The following is an 8,105-nucleotide window of genomic DNA, read 5'->3' as shown; positions in this document are numbered from 1 at the left end:
ACAAGGCTCAACTTCTGGTCCCTGCATTTTCTCTATCAACCCTTCTGTACCTTCATCACCCACTTTAACTCTTTTTGCTGATGTAAGAGTTTACAGTTTCAGGTCTCCATGCATGTGCTCTTACTATCTCCTTGGCCTGGCCTACCCTCCTCCATTTCTGTCACTTCTGTTGTGGGGAGTCTAGACCCCCTCATGCAAAAAGAAGAACCTCCCCCTTGGGCTCCACTGGTCTGCGTGCATTCATCTTCCTCAGCCATTGCTCTTCTCCACCGAAACTGTATATGTGGAGCAGCCTGAAATAGTGGTAGGGGCTTGTCTCTTTTTTCCTTTCTAGTTCTGCAACCAGCACAGTGCTTGAGATCATGTGGTGTGCACTCAATAAAATCTCTTTACCTGAACTCAACTAGATCTTGGGGGGAAAGGGATGGAGTCATTCATCCATTCATTCATTCAAGGTATGCTGATGGAGAGGCCATTAAGTGCAAGATTATGTGCTAGGCAGTGGGATTACAGTAAAAGAGATGGGACAACATAAACATGCAATTCTAATTCAGCTGGGTAAGGACTGCAGAGGACTCTAGGTCACAGTTTAGATTTTTTGCATGGAAATGGTGAGCAGAGGGTGGTATTGTAATTAGAAGGAATCACACTAGAAACAAAGCTCATGATTTCTGACTTCTTGCTCATGGCGAATTGTCTTCATTTTTGAAAGAGGAGATGCTCTTCTGGTAAACAAGGTCAAGCACAGTGTCCTGGGTAAAACATAATAACGTGAGCTAACACATACAAGGGAACTAGGTCAGAATCAGTATACTCCACGAAAGTTCTCTTTCTCTGCTAAACTGCCTTAATATTTGGCGCTACACTGTCTTCTAACGGATAAAAAAAACCCTTCTTTCTTGGTGTTAAATGATCTATATTGTTTAATCAAATTGTTCTTTGTCCTATTCTACTCTCCTCTCCAGTATGACCTCATTTCACAAAAGGTTGAGGAAGCAAGTAAAATGAAATGAAAATAGCAGGTTCTTTCAGAGTTGAATTCAGCACAGAGGATTGCCACTACTAGCAGAGTAACTTTAGGCAAGTACTTACATTCCCTGTTTCCCCTTTTGTAAAATAATAATAATTAATGATAATAATAAATGTTAAGAGCTTAATATGGTGCCTGACACACAGTAAGAGCTCAGCAGAAGATAGCTGTTAAGCGATTCTAAGAACCTGAGATTCTGGCGTCTAATTTCGCTCTTGCAACCAAAAAAATTCTAACTGTAATCTTTACCCAAGCAAGTTAGACCTGAACTCGCGCTTTCAGCGATGAGGCAGTTTGCCCTCTCCCGGCCACCGTCTTGGAGCATGCGCAAATAAACGTGGCGGGACGTAAGTGTCATGGCGAGCTCCATCTAAAGTGTTTCCCGTATCCGCAGAACGGCGTGTGGATCCTCTCACTTTGGACTGGTGTGTTATTCCCTGACCTCTGGGTAAGGGTGGCGGGGGGATCAGTGTGGGGCGGAGTGTGGCTAGAGCTCCCTTAATGGCGGAGCCTGGTTTCCCCCGTTTCGGCCTTTCTCGGGCCGTTTGTTGGCTTGTTTCATAGTTGAAACGGGACTTGCCAGCTGGGGTCAGGGAATTGGGAGGCGGGGAGCGCTGCCAGAAGTGAGGACAGAGTGGTTGGCGTTGCGTGCTGCAGGGCTGCGAAGAATATTTAAAGGAACTCGTCCCTTATTGTCAAATCTAATTTCATTCGTTTTCCCACTTGCGCTGAATTTGTGTGATGGATGGGGACGAGGCGTTCGCAGTTCGGTAGCTTTCACAGAGCTGTACCTCAAGAATTGAAACAGAAGTTGGCCGGAAGAGCCAGTGGCTTGATTTTTCACTCTTGTTCCCTTTTATACTCAAAAAACCTCTCTCTGAATCTCGGGACGCCACGTGTTTTTCTGGTGGAAGGTGATCTGGATACGTCCCTCACTGCCAAATCCCTATTTTGTAGCTGGTATTAATTGAATCACGCAGACGTGTTGTAGTGCTGGGCAGTGTTTATTACTGTGGCCAGACGCTGGATCACCATCGTGGCAAATTCGGTGGATGTAAACACACTGACCCAGTCAGTAAGGAGTTGGAAGTAGTGTGGAACATCATTAACTTGGCTGTAGAAAGCTCTCTTTTATGAAGTCTAATCCCTTTTAAGTAGTTTTAAAGAGCCCTTATGTGGTTTTGTGAACTTGTTGGGGGAGCTCGCTTTTTCTAATGAGTTTTTATTTTCCAGACTTCTCTTTCCAGAGGATTTGAGACTGATTGCAGATAATCAAGGTACTTATTTATTTCAAACCTTTTATGCTTGAATAAAGTGTTCCACATTGGAATGTTCACAAAGGCAGTCTAGCGTCTCAGTAATGCTGTCACCATCATTATCTGGAAACGCCATCGTCTCCATATCATGCCAGATCAGTAAATCTAAGAGACATTTTCATTAATTTTAGCCTTTTTTGTACATTCAGCAGCACTGACCTTGTTGGCCTCTTTGACATGCTGTCTTCCTTTGGCTTCTATCCCCTACTGATTTTCTCCTTTTCTGGTTGCTGCTTCTTAGTCTCTGTGATAGGCTGGTTGTCTTCTTTTTGGCAGTTAAATTTGGAGTTCCTCAAGGCTTGGCCCTGTATTCTTTTCTCTTTCTGGATGATCTAATGTATATTCATCTTTGTCAGTGCTGTTGTTGTTGTTATTTATTTTAGCCATCCTGGTGTGTGTGAAGTGGTATCTCATTGTGGTTTTGATTTGCATTTCCCTTATAGGTAATGATATTGACATCTTCTCATGTGCTTATTGGCCATCTGTATACCTTTGGAGACCTGTGTATTCATCTCTTTTGTCATATTTTACATTGGGTTGTTTGTCTTTTTATTGTTGACTTGTGTACTCACTGTATTCTGGTACTAGATGTTTATCAGACATGTAATTTCTAAATACTTTCTCCCGTTGTATGAGTTTTCTTTTCACTTTCTTGCTGGTGTTCTTTGAAGCATATACATTTTTAATTTTGCTGAAGTCCAGTTTTTTTTGTTGCTTGTGCTCTTGGTGTCATAACTAAGGAAGGAATAATGCTTAATCTAACATTACGCAGATTTACATCTATATTTTCTTCTAAGAGTTTTATTGTGTTCGCTTTTAAATTTAGGTCTGTGGTCCGTTTTCAGTTAAGTTTTGTATGTAATGTGAGGAAGGGCTTCAGCTTCTTTCATTGCATGTGGATTGTTCTTTCCCCCCATTAAATTTTTTTTTGGCACCCTGGTTGAAATCAGCTGATGAGGTAGTATATTTTTGATGAACATTCTCGATGATTTTTATGAAAGAGTAACTCTAGGATAAAGATTTTCAAACTTTAGTACACATCAAGATCACCTGGAGGCTTGTTATAGATGGCTGGGCTTTACTCAGAGTATCTGATTCAGTAGGTCTGGCGTGGGGCCCGGGAATTTTCATCTCTCCCGAGTTTCCCAGTGGTGCTAATCATGCTGATCTGGGAACCACGAACTATGAAAACTACTGGTGTAGGACTTTGGTTCACAATGTGGTTACACATGTAAGAATTACTAGAAGGTTTAAAAAATAGTATCACTCTCCAGGCTCTGTTCCCCCATTTTTTTTTTTTTTTTTTTTTTTTAAAGTAATCTCTACTTCTAGCTTGGGTCTTGAATTCAAGACTGTGAGACCAAGAGTTGCATGCTTTACCCACTCAGCTTGCTAGGTGCCCCTGTTCCCCTTGATTGATTGAGTTGCCCTGGGGCTCAGTTGCCGGTAGGTTTCAAAAGCTCCTCAGGTGAATGCAATGAGCACTCAAGCTTCAGAATCTGTCTTCCCCTCTCTCTGCTCTTCCCTGTTTGAGCTCTCTCTCTCTTTCTGTCTCTCAATAAATAAACGCTAAAAAAAAAAAAAAAAAAAAGGTTGAGAATCTCTGGGAGAATGATGGTTCTCAATCAGGGATGTGTAGTGGAATCATCTGGGCAAGCTTTAAGTTAATGTCCTTATAGTCCACTCCTTGGAGATGATAATTCAGAATGGGACCTGGGTATTTGATACTATAAAAACTCTCCTAATAAATCTCAAATGCAAATAACACTACTATAGGATATTGCTTTATATATTTTTCCTAACATTTTCAGTATCTCCCTTTTCACTGACGATTTATATTCCCTTCGTCAAACTTGAATTCCTCAGCCTTTTGAGAAAAAAACTGTATGATCTGTTGTTTCCTTTCAATGTTGTCTTGTTTCTTTTTAGTCTCAGACTTTCATTTCCTTCTTACTCATTTACAAATTTCTGAGGGCTAATGGTTCTACCAGTTTGTTGGAAGGAAAAGCTTTACAAATAGTGATGAGATGGTTCAAGTCCTTATGCAGTCAGATTTACGATCCTCTGCTTTATATTTGTTCTCCTTTGTTTCTCTAAATTGAATTTCTAGAAATGGAATTGGTGGATCACAGGATATACTGTATATGTCTTGGGGAGCCTGGGTGGCTCACTCTTGATTTTGGCTCAGGTCATGATCTCATGGTTTGGGAGCTCGAGCCCCATGTTGTGCTCTGCGCTGACAGCATGGAGCCTGCTTGGGATTCTCTTCTTTTTCTCTCCACTCCCTTATTCATGCGCAAGTGCGTGTGTGCTGTCTCTCAAAATAAACATTTTAGAAAAGGATATATATGGTTTAAAGTTTGATATGTATTGCTAGGAAGACTTCCGGAAAGAATAAACCAGCTTTACCATGCTTTCGGTCAACAATAGGGTTTTGTCCGTCTTTTTTTTTATCGGTGGGGTAGACAAAAAAATAATTTATTGTTTAAACACTCACTATTAGTGTGCTTGAGCATTATTTCCAGTGCTTATTGGCTATTTGCATTTCTTGAAGGCCTGTTTTTCCTTTGCACCCCCCCCCTTTTTTTCCTGGAATATGTTTATTTCTTCGCATCACATTAGACTCTTGCGTTGTTTGGGCTTTGCCAATGAGGCAGAACTATAGTTGGGGGGGCTTGGCGTTGAGGCCTGGGTTCTAAATGTAACTCTGTTGGTGTGCACATCTTTTTGCTTCTTTGGATTTCAGTTCTATAAGATGAGAGGCTTAGCAGTGTTTCCTCCTCCCCGTACTGCATGATGTTGTATGTCTCCTCTCCTCTTTCTTTCTCCATTCCTTTCCCTTCCTTGAATCAATACACAGGGCTATATGGGGTGTAAAAAGTGTAATTAAAAAAGGATGGCTTTTAATGCGTCCTTTAATTCACAGTCCTTCACTAGTTCTTTAGTAACATTTGAAGGCAGTACCTGTCTTAGCCTTTCTCATTTAGCCTCTTTATTTCATAGACTAACAGTGGTAGAAGAAACTCTGAGGGTTATTAGGTGTTTGCTTTAGATTCCAATCCAGTGTAAGAAAGATGAGCTAAATTTACCTTACGCATCTTATTCATTCATTCATTTGGTCAACAGAGACTGTTTGCCTGCTCTGTGCTGGGCATTGTTGTAGGCGTCACAGAGACAGTGGTGAAAACGAGGTAATGCCTTTTTTGCTGATGGAGGTGACACTGTGGTGAGAGAGATGGAGTTCTGTTCTGCAGTTACGGTGTCAGGTTAGAGGTCAGTGTGAGTGTGTGTGGATGCTTGGTCTCTGTGTGGTTGTCTTCGATGTGGTGGTTAGGAAAGGTCTCTCCCAGGAGGTGTCATTTGAATAGAGAAGTGGACAGCAAGCCATACAGCTATTTGGGGGATGATATTCCAGGCAGAAAAAAAAGCCAAGTGTGGAGCCCTTGGAGTCAGAAACTAGTTTGGCATACTCAGAATATGGAAAAGGTTTAGTATAGTCGGGACAGAGCGGGTAGCCGCGGGCCGTCTCTTGTTAGACTGTTAGGTGTAGTTTCATCTACAGTAAAAAAAAAAAAAAAAAAAAAAAAAAATTAATATATTGAGAAGCTGCAATGTGTTAGATGTAGTTTGAGGCACCAGAGGGGATAACACAGTGGACAGAGCACACAGAAACTTTTACCTTTGTGGAGTACATCTTCTAGTAGAAAGAGGTAGATGTTAACCAAGTAATGAAAACATGGAAGCAGGTATGAGATGCTGTGGTCGAGGAACAGGGTGGGGAAGGGGAGTAGCAAGTGTGTGTGTATGTGATGAGGTGGGAGTTGCCCGGGAAGATTTCACTGGTGGTCTCTGAGCAAAGCCCTGAGGCATCCAGGCAACACTGAGACCCTGGGATGAGTGTACCTGGTGGCTGTGAACTAGTAAGGAGCCCATGTGTCATGCAAGGAGAAAAGGGGATGGTAGGAGACAGAGGCAGAGAGGTGACAGGAGGCCGATTATGTAGGTCCTTGCAGGTCTTTGCACTGATTTTGTTTTTTTTTTACTCTCAGAGGGAATACCATTGGCAGGTTTTGATCTGAAGCTTGAGATGAAGTTAGGTTTTAAAGGATCCCTGGCTCCTGGGCTGAAAATGTCCTTTGCGAATTAAGGATAGTAGCAGGGAGACTACCTATGGCAATAATCCACGCAAGAGTGGATGTTGGTTTGGACCAAGAATGTGGCAATGGGTACAGTTAGAAATAGATTCTGAAAATATATTTTATTAGTTAAAAAAATTTTTTTTTGATGTTTATTAATTTTTGAGAGACAGAGACAGAACGTGAGCGGGAAGGGTTAGAGAGAGGGAGACACAGACTCTGAAGCAGGCTCCAGGCTCTGAGCTGTCAGCACAGAGCCCGATGCGGGGCTCGAACTCACGAACTGCGAGTTCATGACCTGAGCTGAAGTCGGCCGCTCAACCGACTGAGCCACCCAGGCGCCCCAGAAAATATATTTTAAAATAGAGCCAGCAGGATTTTGTTGGTGCATTGGATGTAGGGTGAAGGAAGGAGTCAGGGATGACACCACGATTTTTGCCTGGAGCAGGTACAAGGTTGGGATTGCCTTTAAATGAGATGGGGAGAGTTGTGAGAGGGTCTGGTGTGATGGTGGTGGTGATGACGGTGATGTGTGTGAGATGATGGTGGTGGTGGTGTGCGAGGTGGCGGGGTGTGATGTGGTTGTGTGTGCGGTTGGGTGGGGAGAGTCAAGAGTTCTGGTTTTGACTTAGGTTTGAAACAACTATTCGACATTATCAGGCAGGGGTGTGGAATTGAGCAGGCAGCTGGACATTTGAGTCTGAAATCAGGGGAGGTCTGGGGGTGGTTATAGAAGCATCTGCAGTTGGTATTTCAAGGTCATGGAACTAGGTGAAATCGGATGGGGTGGTCCCCAGATTCATGGGGGCATTTCGATGTTGGGAAGTGGGAGAGAGGAGGAGGAGCCAGCAAAGGAGACTTGGGGTATGGCTGATGTGGTAGGAGAAGATCCCACAGATCGTGGGGTCCCGGAAGTCAGTGAAGAAAGTACTGTAAGGAGAGAATGGTCAGTATGCCAAGTGCTGCAGAGAGGGTCCTATAAGATGATTGAACATCTATGATTGTATGTATCGTTGGAAGTCACTGACATCACGACAGGCAATTTTGGTGGAAAGGTGGGGGTGAAAGCCTGGTTCATGAGATAATGGAGTGGGGGGTGGGGGCAGAGATCAGAAACTATACGTGTCGACAGCTCTTGCAAGGTATTTTTATTTTATTTTATATTTTTTGAGTATAGTTGACCCACAATGTTGCATTAGTTTCAGGTATACAACTTAGTGATTTGACAGGTTTATACATTATGCTATGTTCACCACAATTGTAGCTACCGTCTTTCCCGTTACTTGGCTATTACGGTGTCATTGACTGTATTCCTTACGCTTTTGCTTTTCTCCCATGACTTATTCCATAACCGGAGGCCTGATCTCCCAATTTGCCCTTCTCCCATCTTGCCCAGTCCCCTACCACCTTCCCCGCTGGCAACCATCAGCTTGTTCTCTGTGTTTATAGTTCTGATTCTGCTGTTTGTTTGTTTGTTTATTTTTTAGATGGAATTTATGAGTAGAATCATATGGCGTTTGTCTTTCTCAGGCTGACTTATTTCACTTAGTGTGATACCTGCTAGGCCCATCCATGTTGTCTCAAACGGCACAGTGTCATCCTTTTTATAGCTGTGTAATATTC

The 8,105-nt window shown here is 42.7% G+C and overlaps 1 protein-coding gene across 6 annotated transcripts in view; it reads left to right on the top strand.

Annotated features, from left to right (window-relative positions):
- The first annotated feature begins 1,343 nt into the window (after positions 1-1,343).
- Positions 1,344-8,105, top strand: part of CDKAL1 (CDKAL1 threonylcarbamoyladenosine tRNA methylthiotransferase) — a 705,830-nt gene continuing 699,068 nt past the window's right edge. For 3 of the 6 annotated variants that reach the window (XM_086706145.1, XM_086706146.1, XM_025916964.2), the window contains exons 1-2: positions 1,344-1,455; positions 2,264-2,307. The gene's annotated coding sequence lies outside the window, so the exon portion shown is untranslated. Of the gene's footprint in view, positions 1,479-2,263; positions 2,308-8,105 lie in introns of all 6 variants that reach the window. The other 3 variants (XM_086706141.1, XM_086706142.1, XM_086706143.1) reach the window with 3 other exon arrangements.

The sequence above is a fragment of the Puma concolor genome, chromosome B2, assembly GCF_028749965.1.
Source record: "Puma concolor isolate L17-30 chromosome B2, mPumCon1.1.hap2, whole genome shotgun sequence".
Taxonomy (NCBI): Eukaryota; Metazoa; Chordata; class Mammalia; order Carnivora; family Felidae; genus Puma; species Puma concolor.
Note: the sequence above shows the minus strand (reverse complement) of the source record. Positions and strands in the feature narration are given on the sequence as shown.